This window comes from Trichomycterus rosablanca, chromosome 27 (assembly GCF_030014385.1).
Source record: "Trichomycterus rosablanca isolate fTriRos1 chromosome 27, fTriRos1.hap1, whole genome shotgun sequence".
NCBI lineage: Eukaryota > Metazoa > Chordata > Actinopteri > Siluriformes > Trichomycteridae > Trichomycterus > Trichomycterus rosablanca.
Window position 1 is genome coordinate 14,204,562 of NC_086014.1, and position 23,687 is coordinate 14,228,248.

The following is a 23,687-nucleotide window of genomic DNA, read 5'->3' on the forward strand; positions in this document are numbered from 1 at the left end:
TTAAATATAATAACATATAGATAAAGAAGTGCACTTATATTAAATATAATAACTTATAGGTAAAGAAGTGCATTTACATTAAATATAATAACATATAGATAAAGAAGTGCACTTATATTAAATATAATAACATATAGATAAAGAAGTGCACTTATATTAAATATAATAACTTATAGGTAAAGAAGTGCATTTACATTAAATATAATAACATATAGATAAAGAAGTGCACTTATATTAAATATAATAACATATAGGTAAAGAAGTGCACTTATATTAAATATAATAACATATAGATAAAGAAGTGCACTTATATTAAATATAATAACTTATAGGTAAAGAAGTGCACTTATATTAAATATAATAACATATAGGTAAAGAAGTGCACTTATATTAAATATAATAACTTATAGGTAAAGAAGTGCACTTATATTAAATATAATAACATATAGGTAAAGAAGTGCACTTATATTAAATATAATAACTTATAGGTAAAGAAGTGCACTTATATTAAATATAATAACATATAGGTAAAGAAGTGCACTTATATTAAATATAATAACTTATAGGTAAAGAAGTGCACTTATATTAAATATAATAACTTATAGGTAAAGAAGTGCACTTATATTAAATATAATAACATATAGGTAAAGAAGTGCACTTATATTAAATATAATAACTTATAGGTAAAGAAGTGCACTTATATTAAATATAATAACATATAGGTAAAGAAGTGCACTTATATTAAATATAATAACTTATAGGTAAAGAAGTGCACTTATATTAAATATAATAACATAGGTAAAGAAGTGCACTTATATTAAATTTAATAACATATAGGTAAAGAAGTGCTGTGACAAATCTTAACGTCAACAGGTTTGCAATCTAACAGTACATCAAATTTGGGGAGGGGTGCAGGAGGGGTGCAGAAGAGCACCCACATGAGCACACATCTCTCTCTCAGCCGGATTTACTCGGATCGGAAGCGAAGCGATTTGCAGCTCCTCTAAAGCGACAGACGCTCTCACAGAGCTTCCCGAGCTCAGCACCCTGCACCGTGGACTCAGTGAATCTGGGGATGAGGTGTCGTGGGAGTGGGTGTGTTTGTGTGTGTGTGTGTGGGGGGGGGGGGGGGGGGGGGGGGTTAATAAAGCCGAAAACTTCTTTCAACTCAAGTCTCTTCCTGTGCTAATTAATTGAAAGAGAGCGCATGTTTAAATAAGTGCTGGAGGTGAAGATGCTGAGAATAATAATAAATAAATGCAGGATGTTTTATTTCCATTCAGGGGTCATCATACAAAAATCAGCATCTGTGTTAGTGCACATTAAATTCATTTACAGAATAAAACTGCATATGTAAAAATAAAACAGGCTATTTATTTACCAGTGCATTGAGACATCATTTGCATTATTTATGTCACTACTCTCTCTTTATTGTGCATTTATTTGATTTAAAGCTGAAGTGCTTATTACCTTTAGTTAAATATTTAGGAAGTACATTTTTAATGTAGAACTCAGATTTTTGCACTGATTTAAAAGCCTAAAATATTTACTCAGAACTGGCAGTCTGTTTTCAGACACCACAGCCCACTTTAATAACACTTTAATATGTACTGGCTCAACAGTTACTGCATTTTTTTAAATGCAGCTTTTAATATTTAAAATAGAGAAAAATTATTATTTGTTACTTTACTTTTAACCGTTAGAATAAATATTTTAGCTTTTTTATATTTAGACACAGGAAACCTTACAGCATGTCATTACTTAAATATATTGAAGGTAAAATATAGGAACTATATACGTCTTGTTTTTGTTCTAATCTTTGGTACATTTCCTATGCTGTCATAATGTTTTTCATTAGTGGAGTAACGGCCGAGTAATAGACATCAAGTGGTAGACATCACCGTCACTGTCAGTCCTGTTACTCTCAGCCGTGTCCCTATCAATCATGTTACTGTCAGTCCTGTTACTCACAGCCCTGTAACTGCCAATCATGTTACTGTCAGCCTTGTCATTGTCAGTCCTGTTATCCTCAGCCCTGTTACTGTCAATCATGTTACTGTCAGTCCTGTTACTGTCAGTCCTGTTACTGTCAGCCCTGTTACTGTCAATCATATTACTGTCAGTCCTGTTACTGTCAGCCCTGTTACTGTCAATCATATTACTGTCAGTCCTGTTACTGTCAGCCCTGTTACTGTCAGCCCTGTTACTGTCAGCCCTGTTACTGTCAATCATATTACTGTCAGTCCTGTTACTGTCAGCCCTGTTACTGTCAATCATATTACTGTCAGTCCTGTTACTGTCAGTCCTGTTACTGTCAATCATATTACTGTCAGTCCTGTTACTGTCAGTCCTGTTACTGTCAATCATATTACTGTCAGTCCTGTTACTGTAAATCATATTACTGTCAGCCCTGTTACTGTCAATAATATTACTGTCAGTCCTGTTACTGTCAGTTCTGTTACTGTCAGCCCTGTTACTGTCAATCATATTACTGTCAGTCCTGTTACTGTCAGCCCTGTTACTGTCAGCCCTGTTACTGTCAATCATATTACTGTCAGTCCTGTTACTGTCAGTCCTGTTACTGTCAGCCCTGTTAATGTCAATCATATTACTGTTAGTCATATTACTGTTAGTCATATTACTGTTAGTCATGTTACTGTCAGCCTTGTTACTGTCAGTCATGTTAGTGTCAGCCTTGTCATTGTCAGTCCTGTTACTGTCAGCCCTGTTACTGTCAATCATATTACTGTTAGTCATATTACTGTTAGTCATGTTACTGTCAGCCTTGTTACTGTCAGTCATGTTAGTGTCAGCCTTGTCATTGTCAGTCCTGTTACTGTCAGCCCTGTTACTGTCAATCATATTACTGTTAGTCATGTTACTGTCAGTCCTGTTACTGTCAGCCCTGTTACTGTCAGTCATGTTACTGTCAGCCCTGTCATTGTCAGTCCTGTTACTGTCAATCATATTACTGTCAGTCCTGTTACTGTCAGTCCTGTTACTGTCAGCCTTGTGCCTGCTAGTACAGTTACTGTCAGCCCTGTCACTGCCAATCATGTCACTGCTATTCCTGTTACTGTCAGCCTGGTTACTGTCAATCAAGTCACTCTCAGTCCTGTTACTGTCAGCCTGGTCACTATCAATTATGTTACTGTCAGTTCTGTTACTGACACCTGGGGTCTAATTTCACTCTGTTAAATCTAAATATGAAAATTAAATCCCTTTTCTATCAGTGCCTAGCATAGTTATTTGGAACAATACGCCCAGTAGAACCAGTTTCAATCATTATATGGTTTCAGGAAGCATAAAAATACAGACAAGCGTGAAGTTAGTGGTGTTATTATTTACAGTGATTTAGAATAAGAGAAATAATAAAATCATCTGTGTAGGAAATTGATTGTTTTGATCGTGTTGTCTTCGGTTGTGTAATAATATCATTACGAGGCGAGGATGCGCGCCCTCGTCGTGTCATGCGCTAGCGTGTGGAAATGTAGAAAGCGGGAGCGCGCACGCCCATCATTCACCATTATCACCCGGCGTCGGGTAATTGATCGTCCTGCAGGAACACGGGGGGCGTCTGTGCGCATAATTGAATAGCATAAGCAATACGGCCCATTCCAACCCATTCTGTGTCTGTGAAGCATAGATCACTTATTCTCTCCCTCTGGGTGTGTGTGTGTGTGAGTGTGTGTGAGTGTGTGTGTGTGTGTGTGTGTGTGTGTGTGTGTGTAAACAGCCCTTTTGGTGTGTTGAGGTATTCAACATGTAGCTTCCGCTAAACACTCGCTCTGCGGAGAGAATTACAAACAGTTGGATCACACACGCTCAGAAACCTCACCAGCAGAGTCTAGACTGGAAAAGAAGAACCGACGACCACAGTTTAGGTGAAGCTCCGTCTCAAACGCTCACCCGTGTGCACGTCTTATCGTCTGTTCTGTAAATAATGAGAGTGATAATCGCTTCCTACCTGAAACTGTGTAAACAGGAATAAAAGTCACAGTCATTTTATAAGAGAAGAAGTAAAAAACACTTGAGCTCTGTGTGTGTGTTTAAAGCTCGTGGTAGCAGGGGGTCTAATTTCACCCTGTAGAATTTAAAGAGTTTAAATAGAGACGCTGTTTGTTTATTAGTATTGTAACGTCGTGTTTTACACTTTGGTTACATTCATGACAGTAACAGTAGTTACTCATTACACAAGATTCATCAGTTCACAAGGTTATATCCAACACAGTCCTAGACAATTCAGTATCTCCAATTCACCTCACTTACACGCCTTTGTATTGTAGGAGGAAACCGGAGCTCCCGGAGGAAACCCACACAGACACGGGGAGAACATGCAAACTCCACACAGAAAGGACCCGTAGAGACGCCTATTGGACACTATTGGACCCCTGAGCAAGGCCCTTAATCCTCAATTGGTGTCACAGTACTGTAAGTCAACTGTAAGTGTCGATGTAAATCTTACACACACACACTCCTACACACGTACAAATTCACACACACTTTCCTACACACACACACACACACACACACACTCCAACACGTACACACTCACACACACTCCTACACACGTACAAATTCACACACACTTTCCTACACACACACACACACTCACACACACTCCAACACGTAAACACTCACTCTTGTTTTTACACACTCACACTTACTCACACTTACACACTCACACTCTTCTACACACACACGTACACACTCACATTTACACACTCTTACACACTCGTACTGACTAGCCAGTTGTAGCCTAGCAGTTAAGGTACTGGACTAGTAATCCGAAGATCACTAGTTCAAGCCCCACCACTGCCAGGTTGCCACTGTTGGGCCCTTGAGCAAGGCCCTTAACCTTCTACTGCTTAGACTGTATACTGCCACTGTACTGTAAGTGGCTTTGGATGAAGGGCTTAGATAATGAAACGATACAGCCAGATGAGCATTTATATTTATAATAAGTTTTTATATTTCATAGTTATTTAAAATAACAGAAAAATGAAATCATTTGTGTAGGGAATTAAGACGACTGACACAGCGGTGTGGAGTTGAAAAAAAGGTTTCTGGAGTCACAAGGTGCCTTTTGGCGCTGGCTGGTGGGTGAACGATGGGTGGCATTAAAATGCACTACCTGCCCTGGAAGAGGAAGCTCACCATTAATGAAGAGGTGCGAGAGGGTTCGTCTGTCTCCAGTTTTCTCGTCTCTCTCTCTCGTCTCTCTCGGTGCCGTGGTGGGGTGGGTGAGTGTACCACACACAGACCCGTGATTGTGTCTGTGTCTGTTTACGAGGGAAAACAGATTATCAAGGTGGATAAAGAGCAGCCTGCAGAATGAAGGGAGTATCTGTGTCACAGCCGGACAGAATACAACATCTACACGTCTGGATCGGTCATTTAAAACCATCACAATTAATACTTGTAAAATTATTATTCATTTGTTTGAATTTAATTTCATGTTTTATCACCGAGTCATGGTGGGTCTGGTTTCCCCGGAATCGCTGGGCGTGGTCAGGATGCCATTCCATTCCTTAGCTTTGGAATGAATTGGAATGACAGCTGAGGCTTTGATTGCCCAGCCATACAAACCAAATAGGTTCTAGCTGATAAGACCACATAGAGGTCACTCATTCCTCCTATTTTCTAGGCTTGGGACCAGCACTGAGAGCTCCTTGACAAGTGCACCTCTCAAAGGCTTGGTTGTTTCGGGCATCCCCCTCTCAGACATCCGCCAATCGTGTCTGGTCTGTGCAGATGCCTGGGTGGCCGATAGCACGGCTGAGATTCGAAACTGAGATTTGCATCCTCGGGTCTCAGCGGTAGTGGGCTATGCTATCGAATTCGTAATTGGTTGTAAGATGTGGGGCACTACTGGGATGTTTGTGGTTAGTGGGTTTATCTGTTGGAATTGTGGGTAATGTAGTACATTCCTGGCACTTTAGGAATCAAATGAGTTTAAAAAACAATTCAGATCTGGTAGCTTGTTGGGGATCATTCTTAATCTTAAGTCTCAAGGGCGAAATTAATTACGTTTTTACTCTTTGCTGTTGATTTATATTACGTTTATTTTATAAGCATTGTTATTCAATTGTTTATGCACCCAGAATGATCCTGAACAGACTTATTCTATCCGAAAGCGAACGGTGTAGGATTGCGTACGCGTCCTCTCCTTCCCCTCCGACGCCGTCCTCGCGTACACGTGCGCTTCTCATGATTAGCTTTTAATGAACTTCACTTCCACTCAGCTCAAAGTCGGGAATAAAAACTGGAGCTCAGAGGCGCTGTAATACCATCTGGCGTGTCTGAAACGGGTCCTCATCCCTCTTCGCGGCATTGACGGATGATGTTTGCGCCGGCGGCTCGTCCGTTCGTTAGCTGCCGATACACTTCACTTATAAATCAGCCGGGTGATGAACATCTTGAAGAAATCTTAAAGCATCAGAAATATATAAAAACAATAATCGTGTTTATATGTTTGCATTCGCAAACTCTGAATTTCACTGTAAGTGCACCGTACTCAGAAGAGCCTCAGTTCTTTGTTTACGTTCTTCTGATCAGTTCTACTGCTTAATGTAAACAATTCTTCGTGATTCCGGCTCATGTTGACACGACTGCATCACTCACCAGCAGATCCTCCAGTTGGAATTAGATTTAATGACTGGGAGGCCACTGATACACGTAGAACCAGTTGTTGGTAGCGGACGCTTTTATCCAAAGCCACTTACAGTACTTTGACAGTATACAGTCTAAGCAATTGAAGGTTAAGGGCCTTGCTTAAGGGCCCAACAGTGTCAACCTGGCAGTGGTGGGGTTTGAACCAGCGACCCACCACACACGAGCTGCTTTTCAGGACAGTTTGCAGTGTTTACGACTTCCTGTCCCATCACTCGCCCTTCGATCCTCGGTGCGAATCCCCCCACCATTCTTTTGTCGTTGATATTCATGGTAAGAGAGCCGCCATTTACCACTTATGGTGTCTCCTGCCAAGTAACAGCCAAGTGTGGTCCAGAGAGAGTAAACACCAGTACACCAGTACACCAGTACACACACAGTGGACAAACATCCCGGCGGAGGTGTCGTCCAAAACGGCCTCGCGCAGAACCCGCCTCGATTCTAAACCCTGAACACGGACAGCACTGATCAGAGGATCCCTGATGGGCTTCGTAGATCAAAGAACGAGAGCACACACTACACATTTGGAGGCACTTTTGCAGATTAGTAGCCTTGAGATCAGTGTTGCCAGATGTATGGTAATTAACCCGTTTTGCTACTTGTATGATCAATAGGTCTGGAAAAAAGGGATTTTAAAACACAGCTACATGTTTTATTACACATAAATGTTGCTCATACACATTTCTGGTCGTGTTTTATTGTGAATGACATCACATGACCTCAACTCAAGGTTTTGGAATACGTCTACATCTTTTTTGCCATTTGACTGGCACATTTTGACCAAGTAGTGATTTAAAGCACGGTGGCTCGGTGGACAGCACCGTCGCCTCAAAGCAAGAAGGTCCAGGGTTCGAATCCTCGGTCTGTACTGAGTAAACAGCCCTGTGTGCAGCCGAGCGCCCCTCACCCTCATTATTAGCTAAAACCCTCGAACGGAGATAAAAGCAGGAGCAGAGCGATGGGTTCAGCCTGCTGTAATCAATGCATCGACCCTTGATGGAACAGCGTTCTGATCAATATCCTCTTAATGCCAGTTTTAAAGCAGACAGAACTTTTTGCGCTCGCCGTGTCGTGACCGTTCACGTTTCACAGAGCCCAGACGTTCTTTATGTTTACATTTTCAGCATCTAGGGTTTTGCTCAAGGGTCCAACAGTGTGGTTGGGCTTCCGATAAATAGTCCAGCTTCTTAACCGCTAAGCTACAACTTTAGGGAGGTAAACGTGGTTCTTATACAGCCCAGAAGAAGCTCATCCTGGCGTCGGTAAAGCCTGCGCACCCAGAATAAAAGTCTTTCCCGAATTGACGGTGCATTTTTGCTTGACACCCAAAAAGACAGCTCAGCTAAGAGGTTATTATCCTTCACCTTGTAATTTCCGCCACACTTTAGGTCCCATCCTACCTGTCTCCCAGCTTTTCATTCCATTTGTCTAGAACCGCTTCTGCTTCCCTATTATCTGCCTCTATGAACTAGTCTAATGTGTGTATATATGTGTGTGGTGTGTGTGTGTGTGTGTGTGTGTGTGTGTGTGGTGGCATCAGTGCTGAAGCTAGGGGAGCAGCCCCATTGATTAGGATGATAATGAGGAGGTTAATGGAAGGAGAGGAGAGGGGAACGATCGCACCTGGGATAATTACAGTACAGGCTCACCGGGGGGCTGCACCCAAAACTACACGCGTAACAGCCTTTAAGTACGGGTTCCTGACTCCGCGCGAGCGTGCGCGCTCTTTGTACCCGTGTAGGTGTTTTAAGATAAATAATGGTAATTTACGAGCGGACATTTAAAGGACAGTTTGGTTAAGAATAGAGTTGAAGCTGCGGCTCTGTGACGACAGCGCTGATGTTTAATGTTCACCACGGGTTCTACCATCACGTCCATAATACAGTGTATTAAAGTGGATTATTTAGGGGTAGTGGTTGCTCAGCAGTGAAGCTACTGGACTGGTATTCAGAGGCACCCCACTCCTGCCAAACTGCCACTGTTGGGCCCCTGAGCAAGGCACTTGACCCTCAATTGCTTTAATTGTATTCAGCCTTATTGCAAGTGGCTTTAGATATATAATATCTAAATCAAATATTCAAATATGGGTGGAAATAAAATTCAAGTGTTGTTATTTATTCGTTCAGATTGGGCCCTTGAGTTGCAGTGAAATAAACACAGGCCAAAAGTATGTAGACGGCCCTGATTATTTCAGCTGCACCTCGAGCTTACTATCTTATCTATTTCCTCGGCTGCTCCCGTTAGGTGTCGCCGGCGGATCGTGATCCTCATTATTGATTTGGCACAGTTTTTACGCCGGACGCCCTTCCTGACACGACCCTCCCTATTTATCCGGGCTTGGGACCGGCACTACAATGCACCGGTTTATGCATCCTAGCGGCCGGGTACCTATAGGACAATTCAGTGTCTCCAATTAGCCTGGCTGCATGTTTTTGGACTGTAGGAGGAAACCGGAGCACCCGGAGGAAACCCACGCAGACACGGGGAGAACATGCAAACTCCACACAGAAAGGACCCAGACCGCTCCATCTGAGGATCGAACCCAGGACCTTCTTGCTGTGAGGCGACAGTGCTACCCACCGAGACACCGTGCCGCCGTGCCACCTCGAGCTTACTGAAGCTTTAAATTCATGGAAAGCCTCTCGAGAAGAGTGGAGGCTGTTCTAGCTCCTTTCTGTGTGGGGTTTGCATGTTCTCCCCGTGTCTGCGTGGATTTCCTCCGGGAGCTCCGGTTTCCTCCCAGAGTGCAAAGACGTGCAAGTGAGGTGAACTAGAGATACAAGATTGTCCATGAGTGTGAACCAGAACTGATGAATCTTGCGTAAGCAGTAACTACCGTCCTGTCGTGAATGTGACCACAGTGTGTAAAACATGACGTTATAACCCTAATAAATAAATAAATAAATGATTTAAAGTCGTAGGTTATGATCTGTATAAGAGGAGAAGCGTCTCTGTTTGAATATTCCTCTTCACGTTTACTAAAACGGCGCTCGGCTCCGACTAATGAAATTAATCACTCGCATAAACGGAGCCAATTAAGCACAATTAAACTGAATGGAGGTTATGAGTGGGCGCTCATGTTCACCAATTAGAAGCCAAATCAACCCTTTTCATCTGCGGCCGCCCGCTAATCGCTCATTACTATGCGCTAATTATGATGAATATAATTACCCCGAGAGTTCTCATTGGTCATTAGTGGCAGGTTTAGAAAAGCCAAAGCAAATTTCCATCCGTGTCCTCCATTCATTCTCTAATCAGGTTCATGTATTAATTATTCAATTACACAATGTAAGATCTATTAGTTATAACCTTTGCAGCCCGGGCAAGATTGATTGTATTGATAATGACGCCGGTGATTTATCTCGACTCGGGCTATTAAAAAAGAATGAAACCCTTGCTGGGTCATTTTAGAGGGTAAAAAGCGTGAGGATTATTGTAGTCGTGACCCCTAAATCTCTTCTAGCGCTCTGTATTATTCAATTAAACAATTCATCTAGTGCAATATTTGCAGTGAGGTTAAAAAATAAATAAATGCCCTGCAAAGATTAACACCACAGGGTGCATCAACCAAGGAACAGCATTAATCGTCATATATAGTGTACATAAACACATGTACAGTACAAATCCTTGGGTCAAAGCACAGGGTCAGACATTGTACCGCACCCCTGAAGCTGTGAGCATTAAGGACCTTGCTCAAGGGCCCAACAGTGGTTGCCAGAACTCACATTTCTACCCAGTATGCTACCGTAGCATTTAACAAAAGGATGCCATTAGGGAAACAACTGCTCCCCAGTGTGTCTGGGATTTCTTTTTAGGCACGTCTGCACCCGTACATACCTGATTCAGCACAGTTTTTACACCAGACACCCTTCCTGATCAACCCAGGCTTGGGACCAGCACTGAGAGCGCACTCGCAGCCTTTTATTGGAGGCAAGGCACACAGTAACACCCTGGACGGGGCGCCAGTCCATCGCAAGGCAGACACACACACACACACACATTCACCTATAGGGCAATTCAGTGTCTCTAATTAACCTGACTGCATGTTTTTGGACTGTGGGAGGAAACCGGAGCTCCCGGAGGAAACCCACGCAGACACGGGGAGAACATGCAAACCCCGCCCGGAAAGGTCCTCCGAACCCAGGACCTTCTTGCTGTGAGGCGACAGTGCTACCCACCGAGCCACCGTGCCGCCCTGCTTCGTTACTCAATCGGCCAAATATTTTACGAGCTGTTTTAGGTCATCGAAGTCCATCAAAATCAAGCCGCCACTTTAAAGTTCATGCTGTCCAAATAAGTTCAGATACAAGCTTCGTTTCTGCATGGGTCTCATATTTATCCAGAAGTGTGTATGTGTAAATAATCTTCGTCTGGACGATGTGTGAAGGACCCTGACTGTAAATATGCAACTTTATGATGGGGGGGGGCAGTGAGGTGGCTGTAAATCTATCATTATAAAAATAATAAGATGAGTAGAAGGACTCAGTGGCTCATAAATCTGAGACCTGGATCACAATCACCCAGAGTTTAGAACAAGCGGCGTGAGTGCGTCATAAATCCGGATTTCATCCCGCGCTGCTTTAATAACACCGATCTCACCTGATGCTTCACTCATTAGGAAGGAAAAGCGAATTATATACAGTGTCATCTCTACATAATGTGAAACGTACATCAGCCATCATAAACGATTCTCTCGGCGTCTGTTTATCAAAGCCCGGCTGCAGAAAAGAGAGAGAACTCCTGAGAAATAAGAAAATGCTGATCATTAGTCATGATGCTTTATCACTCCAATTTGAATAATGATTCACAGAGGGTGTGTGCAGACATATCTTACAGCAAACAAATGGGAAAGAGAGGCAGGGGAGGAAAAGTCAGGGACGGAGGGGGGGTTAAGAGAGACTCTGTGTGTGTGCGGTGTGTGTGTGTGTGTGTGTGTGTGTTTGGTGGGGGGGGGTGCTGCAATTTCTCTTTGTTATCAAGTCAAACGACTCCGCAAATATGACAATAAATCACGTCGGGAATCAATCCGCACGGAAGCGACTGGGACGCGCTGATAATGCATCAATCAATATTTAATGTTTGGACTTTAATTAATCCAGAGCGGGAAAGCATTCTTTAAGTGACAACGGGGATAAAAAGGGGGGAGAGAGAGAGAGCGAATGAGAGAGAGAGAGCGAATGAGAGAGAATGAGGCAGAATGAGAGAGAGAGAGAGAAATCCACATTGCCACTTTTCTTCTGTGTTTAATTCCACCCCCCACCTTTAACCCCTCATATATGATCAGACAAACATACCGTGTTTTATTTAATTTGAAAATTAAGGGCCTTGCTCAAGGGCCCAACAGTGGCAACCTGGCAGTATTAGGGCTTGAACCAGCAACCTTTCGATTACTAGTCCAGTACCTTTAATGTGAAGCTACAACCGCCCTAAACGTTAAACATCAAACGTCCAAAACAACCACTGTTCCATAAAGGCATTCCAAAGCATACGAGATTTCGGAGTGTGCCTATGGGGATTCATCTCAAGTCCTGGACACTAATGTGTCCGGCTAATGACCTGCATTTCCATTAATCACCAGTAGGGTTGAAACCAAACCAAAGTCGAAGGTTGCAGGTTCAAGCCTCATGTTTGCACTTCATCGAGGCGTTTGTGTTGCAAAAAAAAAGGGCCTTGCTCAAGGGCCCAACAGTGACAACCTGGCAGTGATGGGGCTTGAACCAGTGACCTTTCGATTACTAGTCCATGTGCTACACGAACATGGGGTCGAAAAGTATGTGCACCCCCGACAAGCTTGGCACATGACTCATTTCAACCCCCACCCTCCGTCCAAGTCCTTGGGTCCAAAACAACCACTGTTCCAGAAAGGCATTCCAAAGCATACAAGATTTCGGAGTGTGCCTATGGGGATTCACCTCAAGTCCCAAGAGTGTTTCCTGGACACTAATGTGTCCAGCTGATGACCTGCATTTCCATTAATCACCAGTAGGGTTGAAAGTTCCTCCAAACCAAACTCTCCAGTCATGGTTATCAGCAGTTAAGGTACCTGACTTGTAATCAGAAGGTTGCAGGTTCAAGCCTCACGTTTGCACTTCATCGAGGCGTTTGTGTGGCGAAACTCAGAGATACTGACTCAATAATAAGGATGATTTTGTCCATCTAGTGTACGCGCTTGTTGAGGCATTGATATTTGACTAGAATTTGGAGCCCATCGGAGCCCGTCACTGGATGTTCTAGCTGTGCTGTGTATCGTAGCATCTATTTATTCCATCATTTAATTTATGAGTGTAATTTAAGGCTCTTTAATTTAAAAATCCTAAATATGACGCCTGTTTAAGCTCCTCTGATGTTCTCTTCCTGTCTGTTGTAATGACTGAACGTTCTACCTCCTTTTATCTGCCATTTCTACTTCTAACTAATCTCTCTCTCTCTCTCTCTCTGTTTCTGAGTGTCTCTCTATCGCACACGCTCATCCCAGAGGTATTAATTACGGCGTGTGAACGGGAGCGGGCGAGCTTTCAGTACAGGAGAGCGCAGGGGACGCGTGACATTTGGCATTTGGATACCTTCAGTACCAGAGCGCGCCGTAATTGAGCTCCGGGACCCAGCGGGGTGTTTAAACGGCTGATCCTCCAACGCCCACTAATGATAACCAGAAACAGGAAGAGAAGCCTCGCACCCGGGACACGCATGACAGTCTTTTTATTGCTCTGCTCCTCTGCCTCTTGTTCTTCTCCCAAATCCTTCGTTTTATCTCTCCCCTCCCTCCCGCCCTCTCTCTCTGGACGGGGATTTGTTTAAGAGGCTCTCGAGGCGGGATAAGTAGATTACCTAAGGGAGTTTTGATATTCTGTACCGAGCGTCGCGATGACAGGAGGTGACATTCCTTCTCCTGCAGCTCCTGCTGCTCCTCTGTTTCACACGCCAACCAAACCTGCGCATTTAAATGCAGGATAACGTTTAACGTGACGTACTGGGGCACATTAACAGGAGTGATTTTTAAAAGCCTTGGCCACGAGAACTTAAATTAAAAATGAATTTACCTGGATGTGAGTCGGTTTTGACCTTTTTTTCCTTAAAGGCATCAGTAAGGTCGGACGCTGAAGTTGAGCCTGGCACAGTGTCTGCTTTTACCCCAAAAGTGCTGGACAGGGTTGATGTTTCCCACTAAACCTGCCATGTATAGATTTTTTAAGCAATATGATTAAGGTATGATCTCAGCACTGCAGTGACACTGACACTGACATGGTGGTGGTGTGTTAGTGTGTGTTGTACTGGTATGAGTGAGTTTTTAATTACCGTGTCCACTCACTGTCCACTCTATTAGACACTCCTACCTAGTCGGTCCACCTTGTAGATGTGAAGTCAGAGACGATCGCTCATCTATTGCTGCTGTTTGAGTCGGTCAAACTGCTTCGTCAGTGGTCACAGGACGCTGCCCACGGGGCGCTGTTGGCTGGATATTTTTGGTTGGTGGACTATTCTCAGTCCAGCGGTGACTCCAGCAGCGCTGCTGTGCCTGATCCACTCATACCAGCACAACACACACTAACACACCACCACCATGTCAGTGTCACTGCAGTGCTGAGAATGATCCACCACCTAAATAATACCTGCTCTGTGAGGGTCCTGTGGGGGTCCTGACCATTGAATTAGAATGTAGAGCATTCTAAACAGATAGACTACAGTCAGTAATTGTAGAACTACAAAGTGCTTCTATATGGTAAGTGGAGCTGATAAAATGGACAGTGAGTGTAGAAGCAAGGAGGTGGTTATAATGTTATGGCTGATCAGTGTACATTACTGTAGTGTTCTGTCCAGGGTGCAGGAATAATTAAAATGTGGAGGCCGCTGTGACCGTCATGTCGCGGGTGTGTTTGTTTATGTGGGATTGTTATGAGTCACAGAGAGTTCAGGGTTTCGGCGCTGATACGCCGGATGGCAACAGCGGGATTTCACAAGCGTGGAGGATGTTTCAGCTTTTTTGCTTTTGAAATATTAAATGTTTTGTAACGACGCAACTCGATGGAAGGTGCAAAATATGTGGACATTTTTCTATAACAGATTGTAACCGACGCTTCCTGTGGTTGAAACGTTGCTCAGTGTGTGTGTGTGCACGTTCACGTAAGTGTGTGTGTGTGTGCATTCCTGTATGGTGTAAAGCAGCAGAACACAATTATGCAAACAGTTTTTCTTTATTGTCGTGTTTTCACATTTCTGTTCAGCATGAACAACGGCAGTGAGGGGGGAAAAGTTTGTGAACCCTTATAAATACCCTCAGAACCCTTCTGAGCGTGCTGGATGACTTTATCTCCGACTGAAGTATTAAGAGATTAAAATATACACCCGACTTCAAAGATCTGAACTCGTTTGATGTCCTGCAGGGGTTCATTGTTAACAATATGCACACAGCGACTAGATCGTTATTCATTCATTAATTTGTGGTCTGTTTTACCACGGCTTTATCCTGGTCAAGGTTGTGGTGGGACTGATTCATTGGGTAAAAGGTAGGAAACACCCCAGAGAGGTTGTAAGAAATTTCTAGTAGCTCAGGTTAGTCTGACTGCACGTCTTTGGACCTGTTGGAAAGACAAGGAGAACATGCAAACTCCACACAGAAAGGACTTCGAACCAAGGCCAAGGAGTCGAACCCAGACAGTGCATCACAGTGCCACTTATGCAGCTAGATAATTAGATCATTAGATTTATTTGGTGATATAGAAAGATTTATATTAAGAACCAACTTTCCTTAATTAATAAAGTAAGCCAACACAGACACCTGGTCTTCATGTATTGTTACCCATCGTTACCCATTTCTATCTGGGCTTGGGACCGGCACTAAGAGTGAACTGACAAGCACACCTCCCAGCGGCTAGGCTTTTTTCGCATAGACCAATCATGTCCATGCCCACCCATGTCTGGGCGATATCACTGCTGAGCTTCGGACCCCGGATCCCCGGATCTCCGGATCTCAGCGGTGGCCCCCGGAGTGGCTCTAGCATCGTATTTTAATAGTACATTAGCAGACTACTGTATAGAATATCTACGCTCTTGCTCAAGGGTCCAGCAGTGGTGGGGCCTATACCAGGCTAGTAATCAAAATCAAAAGGTTACTGGTTGCCAGGTTGCCACTGTTGGACCCTTGAGCGAGGCCCTTAGTTCTCAATCGCTTAGACTCGCTTTGGATAAAAGCATCCGCTTAATGCCAAAAATGTAAATGAACCAGCGACCTTTTCATTACTAATTTAGTACCTTAACCACTAAGCTACAACTGTTCCACTTAAATATGTATTGTGATGAAAATAGAAGGTAAGAATGGCTGATGGGGTTCCAGATCAGGGCTTCTAAACTTATATAAATATATTATATGCTTATATATATTTCTAAAATAGGATTTCTTTGAGATCCATAAGAGGTTCATGTAAGTTGTTATATACTGCAACAGCTGCTTTGAAATAGGAAACACACACACACACACACACACACACAGACCCCACACTGATATATAATCTAACCCGATAGCAAATACACCATATTTACCGATGGTGTAATCCCTGGACATGACCCCCCCGCCCCCGGCCTCCCCTCTCTTTGATTGAAGCACAATGCGTGCACTGTATGCGCCCACTGTCAGGGCTGCCGGATTCACATATCACATTTGTCACCCGCATTAAAAGCTGCCTAAAACGAGCAGCCCGCCGAGGGGCTCACGGATTTACGACCCGGCGTCCACTGTGGTGGTATCCCCCCGTCCGAACAGTGAAGGAGACAGACAGACGGACGGACGGACGGGAGACGCCCGGACTCGTAAATAGGCAGACGGAGAGATTAAGACAGCTGATCGAACTCGACAGCTCTTAAGTCCTCGCTTACATACGGCGGCATGTGGAAGCATGCTGTCGGACGTAGCGGGTCGAGTGTGTGTGTGTGTGTGTGTGTGTGTGTGTGTGTAGGGGCATTAAATACAGCCTGGTGCATAAAAATCTACACATCTAAGACCTGCAGGCTAATGGACATGTATATTTATTTTACTCCTAATGACCAGCATACCATATATGGACAAAAATATTGGGACGTCCCGTGTAACAGGTGTAAACAGGTGTAATAAATCGATCATATAGAGGAAATGACATGTTTCAGACTTTGCAGCAACAGTTTAGGGAAGGCCCTTCCTGTCTCAGCACGAGCTCCTAACCTCAGAACCGGAACACCCATGAATACAATACGGGCACAAATTCCCACACGCAGACCCACTTCCAAGTCTCGAGAAGCCTTCTCACTCCAGCGTTTGTTTTCGAAACGGGACGTCCAGCAAGCTCACGGTCAGGCGTCCGAATACTTTTGAGCGTCTTTAATGCGTTTGTTTTCCCCCCTGAAGGAACGTCAGTGCTCTTGAGGTATGTTTCACAGCAGATGGAGAACATGAAGGTCAGATTTAATCAGATTACGATGCGTTTCCAGATTGGAGCAGCAGATTAGGATCACACTTTATCTTTATTTCTTTCTGAATAATTATTCCGCTGTGGAATTAAACTCGGCGTGTTGAGCCGGGAGAAACATACGTGTTTACGTGACACGCGGATTAAACAACATTAATCTGCTCGTAATTCTTTCTGTAAACATATTTTGTCGGCCGCGTGGCACCGTCTCATGTCCACAGCGGCCGGTCAGGGATTAAATCTACAACTGAACTGATACTGAAGCATCCTGCCGGCGTTAATGCACTGTATGGGCAAAAGTATTGGGACGGGATGTGTTTCAGCCACAGCAGTTGTTAACAGGTGTAATAAATCAGTTGTATAAGGGAAATTATTTGCTTCCAAATTTGCAGCAACAGTTTCGGGAAGTCTTCTTTCCTGTAAGCTCTATAAAGTGACCTGCACAGTCCTGACCTCAGCCCCACTCAACAGCTTTGGAATGAACTGGAACACCAACTGATCGATCAGTGCAAAGCCATACAAATGCTGTCATCTTTGGTATTAATTTTATAACGCATGTAGGCGTATCACGAGCAAGCTTGGTGCAGATGTAAACAAAGAAGCTGCTCGTTTCTAGTGAGCAATTCTAGACGTTATTCATTTCAAATGTAGACAAAGTTCTGACCCAAGAATTATCATACTAATAGTAATAATAATAATAGTAATAATAATAATAATAATAATAATAAATATAACAAACATAATAATAATACATATAATAATAGTAATAATAATAAAAAAAATATTATAATAATAAGTATAATAATAATAATAATAAATACAATAATAATAAATATAATAATAATAATAAATATTATAATAATAAATATAATACAGTAGTGATACAAATAATAATAAATATAATAATAATAATAATAATAAATATAATAATAAATATAATAATAATAATAATAATAATAATGTAATTAAGGTGTCTGGGTGTGTATTCTCCGACTCCGAGACAGTCCCACACTCACACTTGTTTACTGTTTGATGGCAGTGTCGTCTGTGCAAAGATAGTACTGCTGTGTGTGTGTGTGTGTGTGTGTGTGTGTGTGTGTGTGTGTGTGATCTCTCCTAATCTCAGCCAGTCATCTTTAAATCCCGTCGAATACACAGGTGAAGCGGTTCCGACAATACAGCCCTCTCTTACCTGATCTTATCTGCGAGGGTGTTGACAATAAAAACAGATGCTTCGTACCTTGTTTCCAGCTTAACACCTCCCACCACACACACACACACACACACACACACACACACACACACTATAACACACGTGAATACCTGTACCCTGGAGGTGGAGGCTTTAGCTTCGTCTCCGCCTGATGTTTTGATCTTATCTGGACAGAAAGAGTCTTTCCTGTCTATTTAGGCTGATGAGGAACAGAGGAGTGTATCGTTTAATGTCTGTAGGTAGGTAGATGGATGGATGGATGATGGGATATATGGACTATATGGTGTGTGGACGCTATGGCTCATGGCCAACTCACGTGGATAAATAAGCTTCCACTTTTCTGGAATAGGATTCTTGCAGGATTTTGGAGTGCGTCTGTGGGAATCTTGTGCTCATTTAGACATTAGAGCATGTTGGTGCTCGTGTGGATTAAGATTCTCTGTGTTCATGGACTGAAGGAACTAAATAACGTGCACGTTAAGCATTCAGCAACCTCAGGATCACGGTTCGAATGAAACAGTCCCGCTTTAAGAAGACCCTCCTGTATACATCCGTTCTTAATGACAGCCGTAAACACGTACAGCTGATCGTATAGAGCGATTTTAAAAGCAGCAATAAAATGTTGAATGTTTTCACCCGTGTGAAATATGACTGCAGTTAAGAAGCGTCCCGGATGTTTACTGCTGCTGGAAAAAATAAATAAAGCCGAATAAATCCAAGTTCAGCTTTAATCAGAACGTATAATAAACGGCTTCATCAGCAGCGTAGGGCCGAGTGTCAGGAAGTTCAGGTCAGGACTCGATTAAAAAGCACATGTTAAAAGTCATCAGCCCGGGGGGGTCGGACGAGGGGAAGCTCTGATTTATGCGAGCATGCTAAGCACTCTCAGGCCCCGGACTTAATAACGTATTAATTTTTAAAGAGATTTCTTTTCCTTTTAAAGATAAGAAACGTCTGCATCTGGCAGGGCGTGATACGAGCCGCGGAGGAGAGAGGAGTCCGGCGTTCTGATCACAAACATCCGCTTAACGTCCGGCCGCCAGAGCTTTTCCTGCTCGATCTTCTCACTCGTACAGGAAACCTTCACGCTTCAGCTCTTTCTTACAGGAGTCCTGGGTGTGATGGAATTTATGAAATAAAATAATCTAATTTATGAATTAATAAGAAAGAGACTCTGATGATTCATGATACAGTCAGTGTGCCGGAGGATCCCAAACTTTTATTTTCCCTTCTTACGTCACCCTAGACATTCAGGAGACACGACTGAGACTCACTGAAACTCACTGTAGTATTATAATAGTAACAGTATTAATAATAATAATAATAATAATCATTTTAATAAATAATATTTTAAAATAATAAACAGTAACAATTATAATAATAATTTAAAAAATAATAATTATTATTATAATAGTAATAATAATAATAAAAAGAGGAACAACAACAATAATTATGATTATTATAATGATAATACAAATAATTATTATAATAAAAAATAATACAATAATAAAAGTAGTAGTACTAATAATACTAAAACTAATACTAATTGTTATTAATAATAATAAAAGTGATATAGTAGTTAATAATAACAGTTGTTGTAGTAATAGTAGTAATTAAAGCATAATAATAAATAAATAATAGTCATTACAATAATGATATGAACAAAAAAGAATAATACTACTAATAATCACAACAATGATAATGTATTATATTATATTATACCATATACAGTGTATCACAAAACTGAGTACACCCCTCACATTTCTGCAAATATTTTATTATATCTTTTCATGGGACAACACTATAGAAATAAAACTTGGATATAACTTAGAGTAGTCAGTGTACAACTTGTATAGCAGTGTAGATTTACTGTCTTCTGAAAATAACTCAACACACAGCCATTAATGTCTAAATAGCTGCAACATAAGTGAGTACACCCAACAGTGAACATGTCCAAATTGTGCCCAAAGTGTCAATATTTTGTGTGACCACCATTATTATCCAGCACTGCCTTAACCCTCCTGGGCATGGAATTCACCAGAGCTGCACAGGTTGCTACTGGAATCCTCTTCCACTCCTCCATGATGACATCACGGAGCTGGTGGATGTTAGACACCTTGAACTCCTCCACCTTCCACTTGAGGATGCGCCACAGGTGCTCAATTGGGTTTAGTCCATCACCTTTACCTTCAGCTTCCTCAGCAAGGCAGTTGTCATCTTGGAGGTTGTGTTTGGGGTCGTTATCCTGTTGGAAAACTGCCATGAGGCCCAGTTTTCGAAGGGAGGGGATCATGCTCTGTTTCAGAACGTCACAGTACATGTTGGAATTCATGTTTCCCTCAATGAACTGCAGCTCCCCAGTGCCAGCAACACTCATGCAGCCCAAGACCATGATGCTACCACCACCATGCTTGACTGTAGGCAAGATACAGTTGTCTTGGTACTTCTCACCAGGGCGCCGCCACACATGCTGGACACCATCTGAGCCAAACAAGTTTATCTTGGTCTCGTCAGACCACAGGGCATTCCAGTAATCCATGTTCTTGGACTGCTTGTCTTCAGCAAACTGTTTGCAGGCTTTCTTGTGCGTCAGCTTCCTTCTGGGATGACGACCATGCAGACCGAGTTGATGCAGTGTGCGGCGTATGGTCTGAGCACTGACAGGCTGACCTCCCACGTCTTCAACCTCTGCAGCAATGCTGGCAGCACTCATGTGTCTATTTTTTAAAGCCAACCTCTGGATATGACGCCGAACACGTGGACTCAACTTCTTTGGTCGACCCTGGTGAAGCCTGTTCCGAGTGGAACCTGTCCTGGAAAACCGCTGTATGACCTTGGCCACCATGCTGTAGCTCAGTTTCAGGGTGTTAGCAATCTTCTTATAGCCCAGGCCATCTTTGTGGAGAGCAACAATTCTATTTCTCACATCCTCAGAGAGTTCTTTGCCATGAGGTGCCATGTTGAATATCCAGTGGCCAGTATGAGAGAATTGTACCCAAAACACCAAATTTAACAGCCCTGCTCCCCATTTACACCTGGGACCTTGACACATGACACCAGGGAGGGACAACGACACATTTGGGCACAATTTGGACATGTTCACTGTGGGGTGTACTCACTTATGTTGCCAGCTATTTAGACATTAATGGCTGTGTGTTGAGTTATTTTCAGAAGACAGTAAATCTACACTGCTATACAAGCTGTACACTGACTACTCTAAGTTATATCCAAGTTTCATGTCTATAGTGTTGTCCCATGAAAATATATAATGAAATATTTGCAGAAATGTGAGGGGTGTACTCACTTTTGTGATACACTGTATCCGCATATCAAACTTGGCACATATTTTACTCCGGATGCCCTTTCTGACGCAAGCCTTCTGTTTTTGTCCATGCTTGGGATCGGCACTGAGAGGGCACTGCGAGTGACGTCCCGACGTTCAGGCTTATCGGCCACCGACAGCCGATCATGTCCGTGTAGAAACCCGACCATCCGACAGCACGGCTGAGATTCGAACCCTGGATCTCAGCAGTAGTGGGCTAGCATATTTTATGCAGGTTTTACTTCTGTTAGATAGCAGGCTAGTCGTAGTTTGTCCCAGCAGCTGGTCTCGCTCTCCTTCCTCTCTCTCTCTCTTAGCTAAAACGTCTCGGCGATTACGCGAGGTTAGCATGACCCAAACGAAGCACTAACACGCTCCCCTCCCCTCTCCCGCCGAGTCTCGGGCTCCGTGCTGGCTGTGTGAGTACTCTCTCGTCACCACGGACGGCGACGCTTCATTTACAATCAAAGACAGAATAATATCCTGCCGTTCGAACAGCATCCGTCTGACCTGTCCTGACCCGTCCTGACCCGTGGTCCAGAACGCATTGAGGATTAAAGTTTGATATCTCAGGCATGACACTGTTCTAGCATTACGCCACTTTGTGTGATCCGCAGCCAGACACAGAGACGGGGGGATGTAACAGATTAGGGAGTAACCACACTCAGATGTTCATGTGAGGATGACCACGAGCCTGTTGGACAGGATTCCGGAGTGTGTCTGTGGGAATGTGTGCATTTACACCCTGATATAGACGAATAGAAGAGCGCCTTTATTTGTCATATATATATGTCATATTAATTAGCCACATATCGTGCAAAGTCTCGGCCTGGGAACTTATTCTGGTCGATGCGGGTGACCGGTGAGTCGCTTTAATGCGTCAGACTAAATGCATCACGCGGCTTCGCTAAAGCTTCGGGGAAACTTTATGGGGTGAGAAGAATGCGTCCGCGCTTTTGTCATGCTAATCCGAGTCCGTCCGGACGCCTCCTTCCATCCCTCGTCTTTACAGGGGAAAGCGCTTCCGTCTCGGCCCTAACGGCTCCAATAAAGCCGACGTCAGACGTCACAACTCTTCACCCGGCGAGTAAAGATGAGTAAGGATGGACCCACGCGACTTTCGGGAAGAGCGCGTCCTGACTTTTCGACTCCCGCGAAGTCGGGGCATAAAAGACGTGCGAATACATCACGGCGAGCACAGCCGGCCGCCGACCTACAAGGACCATTAGCGAGGGGGTAGTAATCGTGAAAAGATAAGACGGAGCGAGGGGAGGGAGGGAGGGAGGATTCGGAGGGGCGACGGCGAGGGAACAGAAAATCAAACCCCGTCTCCTTCAAAGAGATATCAATTCTACCGTTAGGTCCATTTGAATCGATTCCAACCCCCACTTTCCAAGAACAATGATGCTGAGAAACAGATGCCTGGATGCTTTGGGTACCATCAGCCCCCCAAACAGAAAAGTAAGTACCGGAAGAAATGAAGCGATTGTGGTGGAGAGAGAGAGAGACAGACAGAGAGAGAGACAGAGAGAGAGAGAGAGAGAGACATCTTTGAGTGGTTTGATTGCTATCTCCAGGCTATACAGTGCAATTACTGGCTGGAAACATTAAGGAGGCAGATTACAAGCAGACAGGCTAGACGGGGACGACCAGAAACACACATGCACACCAGCGTCGGGTCAGGTACTGACACACCAGCACTGTCCCTCAGGCACGGTCAGTCTGGCGACCAGGGTTTCAGCCGGACGGGCTCAAATTCCCACAGGTACGCTTCATAATCCTGTAGCTGTGTGAGCTTTTAATCTTCTCTCAAGACTTTCAAGTACGTCACTCACTCACTCACTCACTTTCTTATCCGCTTATCCAATCAGGGTCGCGGGGGGGTACTGGAGCCTATCCCAGCTTTTCAATGGGAGCAAGGCACACAGTAACACCCTGGACCGGGAGCCAGCCCATTGCAGGGCACACACACACACACACACACATTCACCTATAGGGCAATTTAGTATCTCCAATTAACCTCACTTGCACGTCTTTGGACTGT

General features: G+C 43.5%; 1 protein-coding gene across 1 annotated transcript in view; it reads left to right on the forward strand.

Moving 5' to 3' along the window:
* Positions 1–3,803: 3,803 nt before the first annotated feature.
* add3a (adducin 3 (gamma) a) overlaps positions 3,804–23,687 on the forward strand; it is a 222,836-nt gene continuing 202,952 nt past the window's right edge. Inside the window, exons 1-2 of the mRNA XM_062989803.1 lie at positions 3,804–3,884; positions 4,287–4,442. The gene's annotated coding sequence lies outside the window, so the exon portion shown is untranslated. The remainder of the gene's footprint in view (positions 3,885–4,286; positions 4,443–23,687) is intronic.